Source organism: Sus scrofa, chromosome 4 (genome assembly GCF_054392235.1).
Source record: "Sus scrofa isolate SSC_HxYL_T2T_F1_AM1 chromosome 4, Sscrofa_HxYL_maternal_Yorkshire_Landrace_v2.0, whole genome shotgun sequence".
NCBI classification, from domain to species: Eukaryota; Metazoa; Chordata; class Mammalia; order Artiodactyla; family Suidae; genus Sus; species Sus scrofa.
In genome coordinates this window covers 73678279-73694612 of record NC_139386.1, presented here as the reverse complement: position 1 = coordinate 73694612, position 16334 = coordinate 73678279, and the positions used below count along the sequence as shown (strand labels likewise).

The 16334-nt window shown below is 40.0% G+C and overlaps 2 long non-coding RNA genes across 4 annotated transcripts in view; one reads left to right on the top strand and one right to left on the bottom strand.

Annotated features, from left to right (window-relative positions):
- The window catches only part of LOC110260285 (uncharacterized), a 493307-nt gene that overhangs the window by 202900 nt on the left and 274073 nt on the right, over positions 1-16334 (bottom strand). The window lies entirely within an intron of this gene.
- Positions 1-16334, top strand: part of LOC102167557 (uncharacterized) — a 289014-nt gene that overhangs the window by 262681 nt on the left and 9999 nt on the right. Inside the window, exon 10 of the long non-coding RNA XR_014843731.1 lies at positions 4950-5008. This is a non-coding gene — a long non-coding RNA (uncharacterized LOC102167557). The remainder of the gene's footprint in view (positions 1-4949; positions 5009-16334) is intronic.

The window sequence follows — 16334 nt, the reverse complement described above, 5'->3', positions numbered from 1 at the left end:
TCTCCTACTTTGATCTCTTGTGATATTCAAATGTTAGCTGGGAGAGAGAAACCACAAAGGAGAGTTTGATTTATTTGGCTAAACTACAGTGATTTGCAAGGCCTGTTTCAAACACACAGCATCAACATCAGCAGCAGCAACGTTCTACCTACAGACACGAGCTTGACCTTTGCCTTTGTAAATGCCAAAGATGGTAAAAATCGACAGTCCTTCGATTCTAGGAATTTGAACTTTGAAATCAAGGGTAGCTTCAGCTCTCAGTTTAAATAAATATTAGGGAGATGTACAAGCATAGACACCAGTGATGAAGTGGTTACTTCAAGATCTTTCTACGATGTTCTTGAATTTATATTATCTGGGCTTGTTTGTTTACCTAGTCGTGCTACATAGAGTTTGGTCCATTTTGGGCTTATCCTAATGTTGGCCATTTACCACTGGAGATTCAGCTGTAACACATACTTGGAGAGAATTCTGGATAAGTAGTTAAGGATATCCCAATGATACTAGGTCTTCTAATCATTTCTTAGGATTCTCTACTTCTTTGCAGTAAGTACCACAGCTGTAATCGTACATCTATGTATTTCTTATTTATTAAGTGTATGTTTCTATAACACCATAAATCCTATGAAACCAGAGGCTATATCTGTGTCTGTATATTAACTGCCTAGAAGTATAGCATAAAATAAGTGTAAAATAAACATCTGTTGAATAAGTGAATGAAAGAGGCAATTCCAAGAGGCTCCCTCCCAGTTCTTTACAAATTCATGTGATTTTTACAGCAGGTTAAGTGGGAGGTATAGAGTAAATCAATGTCTCCTCAATTTACCTGTTTTTGAAAATACAGATTATCAGAACTTTCTTCCCACAGAGATACTGATTCAGAGGGTTTGGGGTGTTTAGGTGTTTTAAACCAGATCTCCTAGGGGAGACCTATAATGGAGCAAATTTAAGAGATATTAAAGGTTCATACCATCTTAGATCCAAAATTCTAGAATGTTCCTCTCTGTTAAGTGATCAAAGGACTTCTGGAATCCTCACAATTCCCATGCTTATTAAAAGAAATGTTGACATCATTATATTTCTTTGTTCTGCCCACTTGGAATTTCCTGATTTTACATTTGTAATTTTGACTACTTTGAGTGAAACTGAAGAGCACTTCAGTGCCTGGTCTTTGAAAAAAAAAACAAAATAAAACCTGTTCACCTAATGTGGGATTCTAGCTGACCACTCAAGTTCCACGGATAACAGAATCTGTTTTTGTGTTGCATGGTCTTTTATTTTAGGAAACTGGGTTTTAATGGTATGCACAATCACAGAGCCTTGTAGGAGACATCCCTCTCCTCTCCTGGTAGCAGAACCCAAATTTTGCTTTGGAGGAACCATTTTTAGTCACGTGGCATGGCACAGATACAAGTGACCTCACCCCCCAAATTTTAAAGTGGAGCCTGATTGGCTTAAACCCACCAGCGAATCCCATCCCTTTAGTGAAGTATTTGGTTGAGTACAGAAACTAAGCAGAGCCAGTGAAGCAGGGGACATGTTTGCTGGGGCTTCTGGGACTAAAAGGCATATCTTTTCCATGGAGGTTACCAAAAGAAATGTTTCTTTTTCTTGCCAGTGAGTTACAAAAATATAACTGCTCCGGCCATTTTGAGACCATGAGGCAACTGAAGGCTATCAGGGGCCCTGGTTGTAGTCTGAGAATATAATCAATACAAAAGACAGAAAAATCGAGATAAAATCAGTCCTAGACAATATCACACAAGTTTCCATATTAAGTCTCAATTACAACCAACCCTGACTTGCCTTTTGAGTATGTGACCTAATGAATCTCCTCCTTTGTTTATGTCAGTTTGTGCTGGGGTCCCTGTCACTTGAAACTTAAAGATTCCTAACAGACATAAGACCCCTGACCATCAGGAAGTAACCCTTAAAAGTATCTGCGGGAAGAGACAGGAGCTGTAACGTCATCGGTGATGCCAGAGATGGATGTAGACGTTAGCATGCCTTCCTGAAATACCATGGTTTTTGTGCAAAAAGTAGAAAATAAAATCCCTTTTTAAGGAATACCATGGCCTAGCCACATGTTCCAAACTAGAAACCCATAAACATAATCTAGCAAGATTTTTTTTTCTGATATGCCAATTCATTACCTGAAATCTCAGAATAATATAAAAAATTGAAATAGCATGTCATTAGGTATTTCACCAGTTGCCTTTATTGCACTGAAAATAAAATTACATAAAAATCAGGATTATCTCTGAAAATTCAAGGCATATGGTGGCCATGCCTAGGGAACCTCCACCTTGTTTTATGGGAATAAATTATTGTTAAAACGAACACACTGCTAGAAATGCTGTTACCAGTCTGCAGGTCATAAAGATAAAAAGAGCTAAACCAACCTCTCGGTGTGGAATTGGCAAGTGAAAAGATGTGTTCTGCACACAATAGGTATGCAGTGAATCTGTCTGACAACAAAAACCCTGCTAGGATTAGCAGTGAGCTATTTAAGCCCTGCTGTTTCTTGTGGACTTTGCCAACCTTGGCTGCAGAGCAAGGAAACTGTCGTCATTAACAAGAACCCCAAGCTATGGCTCTTCTTCCTCCACCTCAAACTTTCATAAACCCTACAGTCAGGTGCTGGTCTCTCGTCAGTGACTGACAGGAGCACAGGGTCTGAAGGAAACATTTTTGTCTGCGATTATTTGTGAAGGATGATAATTTCACTGTGCCTGTGTCAACAGGCTTGTTACTATGGAATTTGTAAATATAGTCACTAAACTGTAAAATGATAGTCTTGTATTGAAATTGACCTGCTTTTAACCTATGTGTTTTAGCATCTGGCATCTAAAAATTCTGCTGTATAGCACAAATCAAAGTAGATAAAACCAGTTGGCTGAAAACAAAAAATGAGAGTGGGCATGTCTTTCCATTTCTGGAAGACTGAGAAACAAAATAGAGACCACCTTTGAAAATCCAAATTACAAAAGGTTTTTTAAAAGATTTAAAAAATACATGTACCAATATATTCATGTATATCGTGTGTATACACACAGAGATATATTTCAGCTGACCTCAAGCATTAATGAACAAAAGGTATCAAAAAGCTCAAGATAAACCATAAGATAAACCATTTCTGCTTGGTAGGAAAGCAATTATATTTCCAGAATTGGAACCATGTGCTATGGTTTCACAGAGTATTTGCAGAAGAATTTGCATGTATAATCCTTATATGTAAGCGTCACCATCATATGATGACAAACACATTTTCTTGAATAACCAGATTTAACATCTCCCATCCCTATCTGCTTGAGAAAGAACTCTGCCCGGGGTTCACCACAAACCATTCCTGGTAGTTCCTCAGCATCTTGCTTCCCACCAATGGAAGTTCTTGTTCATTTGTTCCCTCCAGACTTTTGATAGTAATAGGATTAACCATCATTTGAGTACTATGTACTAAGCAGTGTGCTAGGTGATTTACATTTCTCACTTCGTCCTAACAACAAGATAGGTGCTCTCTTTTAGTCATTATACAAATAGAGAAACTGAGGCTTGAGTTCATAAGAAATTAAATGGCAGAGTCAGAACTCAGAGTTGAATTTTAACCCAGTTTGATTCTAAAGCCCATGCTCTTAACCATTACATAATTGATCATTAACTATTACCCTTGGATTTTTTAAAAGGATTCTAAAATTCTCTCAATAGTTGTAAGGTAATATATTCCAGTTATACAATCTGATTCTGATATATTTACACTGAAATTTTTCAGATAAACCACTTAAGTTTAAAGGAAAAGGTAAAATGCAACAAGCAATATTTGTATGACTTGTGGAGTTAAGAATTGATCAATTATAATTAGACAGAATCTGGTGGTTCAGACACCACAAGAACACACTGAACTTGTATTTTGCCTGTTTTAGTAATGATTCACCAGGCTTTATAGCTGATGCCATCTGAAACTCATGAGCACTATATCCAGGCATTTCTTTTTTCTTCATCTGCCAATTTCATGTTCTCACTTTGTGATTTTCCTGTAGAAATATTAATGATTTTGGAAGACAGAGGCTATGATGGAGGTCTTCTGCAGATACAGGATTACTTCAGATGCTCTTCTAGTATCCTCTACACATATCCAGTTTTTTCTCGCCTCTTTTCTCATCCTCTTGTTATTTCTTCTTTCCTTCTTCTTCTCCCATAAACGTCCCATATCTTCCATTTTTCTTATGACCTCAAGGTCATTTTTCTTTTGTTTATGTAGTTAGATACATGGTCATGGTATGAAAGGTCTCAATCCATACTTTGACCATTTGATCACCTTGAGGAGATATAGATACAGATTAGCCATAGTATATACAGATAGAGGATAGAAAGAGGTAGATAAATAGATAAATAGATAGATAGATAGATAGATAGATAGATAGATAGATAGATAGATATAGATAGATAGATAATAGGTAATAATATGTAGATAAACAGATAATAGATAATAGGTAGACAGGCACATAGATAGATTGATAATTCTTGAATGATTTTAAGACCCGATTACTTCACATTTGACATTCATGAGATCAGGTCTGATATAATTGGCAGTGCCTTTGATTTGATGATGCACAATAAATACAGTCACTTCCACGACAGCAGTATGTCTTCTAGTAACCTTAAGTATCCCCCTTTTTTTTGAAATCTCTCAAACACAAATACATAAATGTAATGTCTGCTTTTAAAATTCTCAAAAAATTAAAAATTAAATAAATTGATAAATTAAAAAAAAAATACCCAGACCTTTTTCCTGTTTTTCTCTCTTCGTGTTCCATGCAAAAAGACATGAAGTCAGAGCCCCGTAATTATGAGGTTCTTTCTCCTATATTCTAGGTCAATAATTTTTAGGAAATATACATCAACCCTCCTTTTCAAATCAAACTCCAAAATGTGGTGTTGATTTTTTTCAGGCATTTTCAAATCTGCTTGACTATCTCTTCCTTCCGCCCCTCCACCCCTCTCCCCTCTGGTAAGTGACAAGGTGCTACGTACTATAAGTCTAGGTGCTGGAGCAGCACCAGTGGGCTCCAGCGTCAGCGTGTGCACTCGATGTACATATTTTATTCTTACCTTTCCTCCACAGCCAAGACTGTCAGAGGAAACATGGCATTTTTTACAGCTTTCTGCTAAGTGTCAGGCTTTGCACTTCAAATATTTGATAAGTGGAGCATAAGTTGCAGGAGCACATCCATGCGAAAGGCAGATACACAGTCTAACTTTCACTCCCCTGTTAACTTTTTCATCTCCCTGCAGAAGTTGTTTCTGTCCATATTTTTACTTCAGCTGGGCTGAGTGGGAGAAAGAACTCAAAGGGAGGTCTAAGCAGATGGTTGTCACAAACTGCATACGGCAATTGAGAATTAGTGTACAAGCATATGCAACCTGGTACAGTATGAAACATTCCAGCATATGAGTGCTGAAATAAATCAAGCCTGGAGAAGATCGGGATGATAAAAAGATGGGCTCTTTTCTCCCTGTTACATATATATATTTAGGCCTGCTGAATTCATTAGGATATGTTCTCTGTTTTCAGTAGGCAAGTTAACACCTAAATTGAGCAGATTCGTGTAGATTCTGGTATCTCGCCTTTCTCATCCACAGTGTGCTTTCTGAAAAGACGTATTTCTCAAGAGAGGCGCATCTTTTTCATATCAGGTTTGGAGATTATGGCATCCACTTGCCTGGACAAATTTAATCATCATAATAATTACTAAGCAGATATAACAAGGTACATGCACTCCCCAATTTATTAATGACAAGCACGCACCAGGCACAGTGTACATAGAGTTTCCATGTACGTTTTTGGACTACTCATGACCCTACTGGTGACCAATCTGCTGAAAGCAGTTCATTCACAAATATATGACCTTCTAAGGGTTTTTTCACTGAGAATGGTGATAAAGAGACCTATACCAATAGTAGTTAACAGCAAAGTGGTGTCAAATTCGCAGCCCAGAAGTCTTTAGAGTAGGAGCAGTAAAGAGATGCAGCTTTGCCACGTTGCCTTTTCTAATGATAAATAATTGATAATCATCCTCATTAGTACTCTTATGAATTCCAGTCAATGGGGTGAAGTGAGGTTTTCCCCCCAGTGGGCGTGGCTTTTTGTGGCTGGTGAAGAGAGGCCCACGTGCTGCCCCTGCTCCTGCAGCCAGCAGCAGCTCCTCCCTTCCCTAAACTTGCTCCGGATGAGTTTTAAAGACGCTCCAGTCATTTTCAACGAGGCCTTTTGCTGCCATTGCCTTTTTCCTTTGTGTCCCTTCCCATCTGCCCTTCTTTGTGAGAGGCGAAAGAAATGCAAGACACAAAAGAAAGAGGAAGGGGGGGAATGATAGATATTGGCTCAAGAATAAAGATTGAATTCCATATTGGTAGACCCAAACACAAATCAACTCTGAACTACAGGAGTCTACGAACATGCACATAAATCATTTATAACGATAATCCAAGACGAGGTCCAAATCTCATTAAAGTATATGAATCCTTAATCTATTTTGGCAAAAAAGCACCAATACACATTTTTTCTTTTTATCATAAATTACAGTTCTGTGGCACTGTGCAAATATTACCAAGCTGTAAGACAGCTGTGCTCCATTAAAATGTGTAATGGTCGCTGATTCCTTACAGCACATGGTCATCAGGCTGAATCTACAGCCAGTAATTAGGAAGATGAAATGTTTAATTGTGCCTTAATTTTGATAAAATTTATCTGTCACACATCCCGCAGCCGAGCATTATGCTCACAAATCAATGTCATCAGGCCGAGCAGGAACTCAAGCACCAGATTCTTGTCCCTGACAGATTCATTTGAATATGTAACTGCTCTGTGATGAGCTACAAGGCTAAGGAAGAAAGTGAAAACTTGCCCTGTTGACATGTTCTGGTGAGGTAGGTCCTGTTACTTCCTAAAGGAAAAGTAAGGCTCAAAGACAATTCCACTCCTACCTCTTGAAGGCCACTGTCTATCTCTAGCTCTGATCAAAAAAAGAAAAGCCACCCTTCAGGCTCTACCTTTTTCATCTTTTTTTTTTTTTAAATCTTATTATAGTTGATTTACTATGTTCCACCAATTTCTGCTGTACAGCAAAGTGACCCAGTTATATATATACATTTTTTCTTGTAATATCTTCTACTGTGTTCCATCACAAGCGATTAGATATAGTTCCCTGTGCTATACACCAGGACCTCATTGCTTATCCACTCCAAATGTAGTAGTTTGCATCTACTAACCCCAAACTCCCATTCCATCCCACTCTCTCCCCCTCCCCACTGGCAACCACAAAGTCTCTTCTCCATGTCCTTGAGTTTATTTTCTGTAGATAGGTTCATTTGTGCCATATATTAGATTCCCGATATAAGTGATATCATATGTTATTTGTCTTTCTGTGGCTTACTTCACTTAGTATGGGGATCTCTAGTTCCATCCATGTTGCTGCAAATGGCATTATTTTGTTCTTTTTCATGGCCGAGTAGTATTCCATTGTATATATGTACCACATCTTCTTAATCCATTCATCTGTCAACGGATATTTAGGTTGTTTGTCTAAGCAGTTCTAGAGGTAAGGATCATGTCTTGGCTATTGTGAATAGTGCTGCAATGAACATAGGGGTGCACATATCTCTCTGAATGAAAGTTTTGTCTGGATATATGCCCAGGAGTGGGATTGCTGGGTCATATGGTAGTTCTATATTTAGTTTTCTGAGATACCTCCATATTGTTTTCCGCAGGAACTCAAGCACCAGATTCTTGTCCCTGTCCACAGTGATTGTACCAATTTACGTTCCCACCAACAGTGTAGGAGGGTTTACCTTTTTCATCTTAAAATCTATTGATGTGGGGAGAAGAGATGGATGGCAGGAGAAGGTGGAGAAAGAGAGAAAGTAATTTAGTAATGCCCTTTGTAGTCCTCTATCCTAACACCCTTATCTAAGGATAGGTCAGTGAGGCCAGCAAGAGCCATCACAATGAACTGGGTAGCTAAACATGCACTGATTCACAGAACGTTAGAATGTTAGCCATGAAACGTCTTTTGTTTTATGCACCAGAGAGACTGCCGAAGGACCAGAGCACCGTCAGAAAGCATTCAGATTCCCATGAGGCAATCACAGTTGAGATAACCTAACATTTTACAGAAGGCTTTATAATACTTATAAGCAATATTTACAAATCATCATGTTGAATACGTTTTTCAAATGGCAAGAAATATTATTTTAAGCACAGGGACGTGTAAGTACAAATACCTGCCAAGGCTGAAAATTCATTTGTGTCATGTTTTCCCCACAAAATGAATCAGTCATCATCTCTCACCCACAATAACGATGGCTCATTACCCAAGAGAATTTAAAGAGCAGACGTAGGAATGTAATTGACATTTTAATTTTACATGGCCCTGGAAATAAAAATCATTGAGGGAGGTCATGGCCAAGGCTGTGGGAGGGTGGAAGGCAGGTGTGAAGAAAGGGCAGATCAAGATGGACAGTTGTAGAGGACACAAAACAGCCAAGACCCCTAGAAAATGCTGAGTGTCCAAAGGGAGGCTCTATTTGTCCAGGCCAGCAAGTTAGATCCTCGGCAAGGTCTTAGAAATTTTTTTTAAGTATTTATTGAATGAATAAATTAATGGCATTGATTTTCTGTGTACTTTGATTTTTTTTTTGGGAGGGGGGGCTGTGCCCATGGGATGCATAAGTTCCCAGGCCAGGGATGCAACCTAAGCCACAGCAGTGACAATGCCTGGGTCTTTGACCCACTCTGCCACCAGGGAACTCCTAAAATGTTCTTAATAGGCCAAAATTTTACCAAAGGACACAGTTAAGTTTTCGAAGGTCACTCATTCCTCACCAGGCAATTAATGAACCAGCGGAAGACTCAGAGCATGCCAGCTTACTTTAAAGTAAAATAAGTCTCAAGATCAGGAATAATTTTAGAAGAGTCTTCAGGGAGAGCCAAATGGCATTAAGCTATAGCCTGCTAACAAGAAGACTCATTAAAACACTTTTCTAAACTTAGCCATGGAAATAAGTCCAAGCTAAAGATATCATAGTCCCCATTCCCTTTGGTACTATTTTCATGGGCAGATATATTCAGGGCCTGGATAAAAGGGTGGTATTCTAGTAAGATGGTTGTATTTCATCCTACTAGAATTCCACATAAGCTCAACAGAAGTAGGAATAACTAGGAGGGTACAAACGGCACAGAGAATAGTACTAAATGACTGGCATTTTGTATCTTTCACAACAAACTGCTTTCACACCCATTGTCTTATTTGGAGCCTAGAGAGGTTAAGTTTGTCCCATAAATATCCAAGAAAGATTAAAACCAGTGCATTGGGTCAAGGGATTGGCTCACTCCAGGCATTCTGGTGGGTCTATTTCTTATGCTGAAAGTGCCACTTCCCAGACTCCTTTGTTGAAGCAAGGGTTCTGCCTAGGATTTAGGTCCTGCCATTCAGATGCATGTGTGTGAGATCTGAGTTGACTGGAGAGAGAGACAGGGAACAGGGCATCCACTCTAAGGGCACCAGACTGCGACAGAAGCAGCAGAATTTGGGAGCCAGCAGTCGTGGTGGCAACTCTCAGATTTGTCAAGCACTTTTCTAATTCAGCAGCTTCCTGTTGGGGGCAGAGGTGACTTCCTGATTCTGCAGCATGGCAAAGGCAGCAGAGGTCTCTTAAAGGACATTCCACAGTGTCGGGGGAACTTCCCCCTTTGCGCCTCAAGTTAGCTGTGTGAACTCGAGTTTGGCACTTGCCATCCACCTCTACATGGATTAAATCATGAGCCGCTGCATCTGCCTGCCGACCTGCAGCACCCCTGAGTGGAGCTCAGGGTGGAAATTAGGAGTGAAAGAGTGTGCTCTGGGAAAACTGGAAGAACAGGTCTTCAGACAATCAGATACTTTTAGGAGAAGATTTTGTGTGCCCAATTCTTGTATCTCTTCCTATCTAGAAAAACACTAAAATCCTTCATGGTGATGTCTGCTCCTTGTGACTAGCAGTAACCTTCGTGAGACCAGCAACAAACTTTTGTAAAATGTGTGCATGGCTGCAGGTACCCCCCCAAACCCCCCTGACACACACATACACACCTTTTATCATATACACTGATACTATTTCCCCCTCCTTCTTTGAGGTGGTATTTTAGAGAGCTCTGGAATACCACCTTGCCTGGGCTGGAGTTAAGTGGACAAAGCAAAGGCTGTCACAATAATCTGCAAATGCACCCGCTCCAAGGGTGTGAGCTACAGAGGAAAGGCCTGAGGGAATCCAGGCTGGGAAAACCCAGGATACTTGCCCCGTAGCTGAGGTGCATATCAAAGGAATGATTTCAGTGAGCCCAGACCTCTTGTGTTCCTGCCTTTTGTTGCAAAAACTCCTATGTACCCTAGCTCCCCACTGGCCTCCTCATCAGTTTCTCAGGGCTACCTGAGATGCTGTCTCCCGGTCTTAAGTCCTAATTTTGCCCCCAAATAAAACTTAACTCTCAGCTTCCAGGTTGTGCATTTTTTTTTAATTCAACAGCTGAATTCCGTGGGCTGCAGCAGAGAGCCTTCGACAATATACCCAAGCGGTGTGATCCCAACCTAGTGTTCTTTTCACAGCTTCTCACCACAAGGTGGAGAATAATGCAAATTACAGATCTGGTTTAGAATTTGAGAAGACCTAACGATTTTTGAAAACTATGTTTAAAGGACTTTATAATAGTGTAGTAGAGATAGCAATAGACTAATTAGGCAGGAGGATGCTACGATTTGGGGCAAATCAATATTCTATCAGCATAATGTCTTCATCTTAAAAATAACACACCGAGTGAAAAGAATGATTTCTGTAGTCCTTCGCAGCCCCAATATTCTGAGATTCTCCAAGGATGATTTTAAAGTAAATTTATCAGTTTAGCTACCTACCAAAGCATTAAACAATAAGTGCTTTCACTGGAAGTGAAATGTTAGTTAGCTATGTGTGGTGACAGATGCAACTGTAGTACCCTTATGTAAAAATGGTCCCTTTGTCAGAGTCCTTAGGTGGAGCCCATATGATGGGCTGGCACTGTCTTCAAAGGGATATTGACACATCCTTGTTCCATCTGGAATTACCCCATCTGGACCGAACCACATGCTCATGTGCCAGTGTATGATGTGATCCATATGACCATACCCCCAAATAATATAAAATATTTTACAGCTTTATGTTTTAATGATATCAACATTGATAAGTGAGAAACGTTTCCCATTTTTACAACACCTCACTTTCTACAAAGCCCGCATGTGTCAAAAGTTGCAAAGTTAGAAAACTTAATGAAGTGAGGAAAACTCACTGGTGAGTGAAACTTCATTCAGTCAGCACACAATGATTGAAGGAACCGTTACTTATTCACATACATTCAGTGAACACCCACTCTGTGCCAGCAAGAATGGGCCAGGTGTTATAGTCTAAAGGGCATGGTACTCTTATGGTGCGCACAGCCTAGAAGAAGAGACAGACCAATAAAATAGATATGCGTGCTTCAGGATGATGAGCAACCGGAGAGTGACAGGGCTGGCTGAGCGCTTGTGGGAGGGCTTTAAGAAGGCTTCCCCAGACAGTGACTCCTCAACTGCACTGTAAAGGCTGAGAAAGTGCCAACAGCGAAGGAGAGAGTTGACGGAGCTTTTCGGAGGCTAGGAGCTGGCCTGGGAAAGATGGAGAGGAACATTTTAGAAGGTGTGGCATATTCAGAACTATGTGTCAGTCCAGGCGGGAATGTAAGACTGAGTAAACATATGTTTTCTGTTTTTAATATTTTCATCTTCCGCAAGGAAAAAAGCTAACAGAAGGGGAGAAGTCTCAGAAGAATGAAATAAATAATATCAGTTTCTGGTCCTGTTTCCTGAGGTGTGAAGAGTACATTGACCAAACTAACTTGTTCTCCAACCCTGTGACCTTCGGCAATTGTCCACAGTCTCACCGCTAAGGGACATGTTGGAGATGACACCTTGCTGAAAATTTGCATTTCCTGTGAAAATTTAATTTAGCATGTTTCTATTAAAACTATTTAATTCTTTAAAACACAAAGTAGCAAATAGCATCTTTAAAAAGAGAGGTTTCAGTGCATATTTTAAAACTTTTTATTAGAAGAGCATCATAGATTCAGTACAGAAATTAAATTCAGAGAAAGGTGAGGTGGCCTGGATAACGGACCCCTTGCCCCCAATATATCTAGGTTCTAACTCCTGGAAGCTGTAAATGTTACCTCATATGGCAAAAGGGACTTTACAGGTATGGTTAAGTTAAAGATCCTGAGATGGGGAGCTTTTCCTAGATTATACGAGTGGGCCCTAACTGTAATCATAAGGTTTTCTTTTTTTCTTTTTACGGCTGCACCTGGGGCATATGGAAGTTCCCAGGCTAGGGGTCGAATAGGAGCTGCAGCTGCCAGCCCACACCACAGCCAGAGCAACACCAGATCCAAGCTACATCTGTGAAGTAAGTTGCAGCTCGCAGCAACGCCAGATACTTAATGCGCTGAGTGAGGCCAGGAATTGAACCCACATCCTCAGAGAGATAGCATCAGGATCTTAACCCACTGAGCCACAATGGGAACTCCTGTAGTCATCTGTTTTGTTGTAAGAGAAGTAGAGGGGGGATGGGACTACAGAGGAAGAAGGCAGCCCTGCGAAAGCAGAAGCAAGATAAGCATTGCTGGCTTTAAGATGCAGGAAGGAGGGAGGGGCCCAAGAGTGCAGGCAGCCCCTAGAAGCTAGAGCAGTTAAGGAAGGAATCCTTTCCCAGAGACCAGGAGGGAGCCAGCTTCGTAACACTTTGACTTCAGCTCATTGAAACTGATTTTGGGCTTTGGATCTCCAGAAGGCTAAGAAAATGCTTTCATGTAGTTTTAAGCCACTAAGTTTGTGGCAATTTGTGATGGTGTCAATAGCAAACCAATGAAAAGAGCAAATAAAAAATTTTATAAAATTTTCACACATGAGAGCAGCCACAAATACATTACAGGAAAAATCATTATTTGTAGGCTAGAATGCTTAAAGTACAGGCCACGATGTGAATTTTAACCATGCTCCACTACTTTTTCTTATAAAAATTAACAAATGTTTATGTTTGTGGGAAAGCACACCAAATCAGTACACACAGTTCCAAAAAGAAGGCGGAGGAGTTCCCAGTTGGCCTGGCAGGTTAAGGATCTGGCATTGTCACTGCTGTGGTGTGAGTTTGATCCCTGGTCTGTGAACTTCTGCATGCTGTGGGCATGGCCAAAAAAAAAAAAAAAAAAGGCAGAGGCCAGGGATGGAAAATTAAGGTCGAATACTATAACTTATTCAATAGTCTTGTCTCATTCACTAAATCTGTTGAGAAATTACTTTAAATGCTAGCAATAAGGTATTGTTTAAATATTTATAATTATTTGCCTTGTAAGAATATTCCTTTTAGAGTGATTCATTCAATAAACATTTACTGACTGAGTCTTTTGGGATAAAGCAGTGATCTAAATAGTCTTAAGCTTCTATAAGGAGTTCATATTCTTGGAAACTAGACCAAAATGTCAATATAAATTTCAATGTCATGAATGCTCTGTAGAACAGTGAGAAGAGATACCAAGAAAAATGGCATGTTTATAGTATATTCAGATTTTCAAATATTTATCTCCATGACATGCTGTCAGAATTTACACTCTCAGTTAATGGGCTTTATTCACACAACACAGCCTATTTCTCCTCAAGTTCATGGAAATGACTTAGCAAATGGCAATGGCTCAAAATTAATAAGGGAAAGACAATCTTAGAAACTCTCCAGTCCTGTTCCTTCCTTCCTTCCTCCTTGGTCCTGGATCTTGCTGTGGAAGGCTGTTTCGGCCAGAAGTCAGAATGTTCCCAAAATGCTAATGCCGTGGGTGGGATGTTTGAGGTGAGGAGGAATAAAGAAGTTGAGGAACAATGACTCCTTCACTGCAGTTAAGGAAGGAATCCTTTAATTCAGCTCTCCTCTTAGGAAGCAAACAGCATTGAGTTGTTTAGTTACTCAAAGCGACATTTAAGTAGTGCCTGGAGGTAGTTCTTGGGTGGCTGTGTTTTTATTGTCCAGAATCCATGTTTTCAACCAACCAGTGGGTGCCAGGAGCTAGCTGAGCCAGGCAGCTGTAGCATCGGACTACCGACAATGGACTCAGGGTGGACTGACTGAAGGGAATAAAAGCTCTGAAGTGTCAAATATAAAAATATTTGAATAGAGGTTTGAAAGAGTCCCAGGTCAAGAGAGCCCTGGGTCATCTGAGAATCAGTGCTGTGGATATTATGCAAACTATGACATCGTTCAGTTTTAAGCTAGAATCTAGTTGTGAATAAGATTAAATTCTTATTTCATTTTAGAGCCACAGAGTGTGCTTTTATGTCTCTCTACGTAACTTTCTTCATGATTCACATGTGCCGAAATGCAAAGCATTCAGGGCCCCCCAGTGGCAATGCATAGTGGAGAAAGGAAAGTGATTTATATTGGGTTGTAGTTTCACTGTTGAGAGAACTAAAAGAGCAGCAAATAGAAGGAAAATGAGTAAGTACCCAGAAGACAATCCATGAGGTGGCAATACCACTTCATGGATTGTCTTCTGGGTACTCATTCAGTGTCTAATCCTCAGCTTTATTGGTTCTCAAACGCAATTTTGTCAAAATACCCAAAGTCAAACAGCTTTCCAGGACTGATGCATATTCTTCTATATAAGTGAACTCCACAGACATGAAAACACCAATTTATCAATGTACAATAAAGCAAACATTCTTCTGCTGCCTGTAATATTTGCCTTCTCTAGAGTACCTTTTTTAAAAATACATTTGGGAGGCTAACTTCATAACCAGAAGGTTCTTTCTGTAACTAGAACTGGAGAAAAAGAACAGTCATAGTTGACAGGGGTAATTTCATCAAGCCCTGGAACACCCTGAACTCAATGGGACGACCAAATATTTTTGTTTTTTCCCTTTCATTAATGCTAGAGAAACAAGGAAAAATTTTTGTTCATTGGATTTTCCTTGTAGATTACTATTTTTCTCTTTCTCTCTTAATGCATAATTTACTTGAACTTGCTTCACTTTACAAACAATTGTATTTCTCTAGGACCTGTCATCCTCACGAACCTGCTGACAAGTAGAACCTGTGTGTATTTCTGCTTTAAATAGCTTTGGGGTTCATTATTACTAGTCATGCTCTAAGGTCATCTTATCTTCAAATTACCAGGAAAACTTGTTTCACTCATGTACACTGACTACATGAAGAACAAAGGCAGGGAGACTAAACTTGGCTGCGGAAATGATGCATCAATTGGTGTCTCAGCATGATATCCAAGCTAGTCCAAGCTGAGAGCTGTATCAAGGAAAAAAAAAAAAAAATCTAGCCAATGGAGATATGAGAGGACAAGCAGCCAGAGATGTATACCAGATCCAGTGCTCCCAGGCAACAGCCGAAGGGGTAGGGCACAGGGGAAAATAATGGAAAGAAGGAGGCAGGTCAGACATGACATCCAACAAAATAAGCTGAAATTCAGGGTCAACTTCCAAAACTCAACAGGAGGAACTGAGAGCTAATCAGAGAGCCAAGAGAGAGATTCAATCAGTCCTTATAAGCCAACACAATGGAAACTATTGCAAGAGTTTGATTAGGTGGGCATATGTGTGCCCAAGGACACCAGGTACTGACTCTCTGAAGACAAGGTAACATGTTGGTTAAGACGTGGGCTTTGGAGTTGGAGAGATGCAAGCTAATCCTGCTTCCACCACCTTCCTGCTAGGTGATAATAGGCAGCCTCAGTCTTTTCATCTGTAAAAAAGAAATTATGTATTTAAATAGCAAAATCCTTGGCACCATGCCAAGCACTGTAGCTGTTCAATGAATGATGGCTATTATTTTTCAAGCTTCTTCTGGTTGAGGAGCTGCTAACAGAAGAGGCTGCTCTAAGATTTGCCTCATGAGGATTTGTGAGTGGTTCTGAGGCAGCAGGATGAAGACATCTGTGCCTGATGCCGAGATGACCTGAGGAAGGCAAAGACTGACTGACTGATTCCTCTACATGCAAAAACAGAGCATGGTGAAGTGGGATGTAGAAGAAAGAGCATGGGTTTGGAGCATAACAACCAGGGCTCAAATTATGTCCCTGGTTCTTTGATTTATTAGACATATAAACCAAATACTTCATCTTTCCAAGCATTAACAGTTTTTCACTTGTAAAACAGAGACAATACCTGTCTCTTAGGGTTGACATAGAAATAAATGAGACAATGGCTTTTTCAAGTGCTTGAAATACAGTAGATATTGAAATG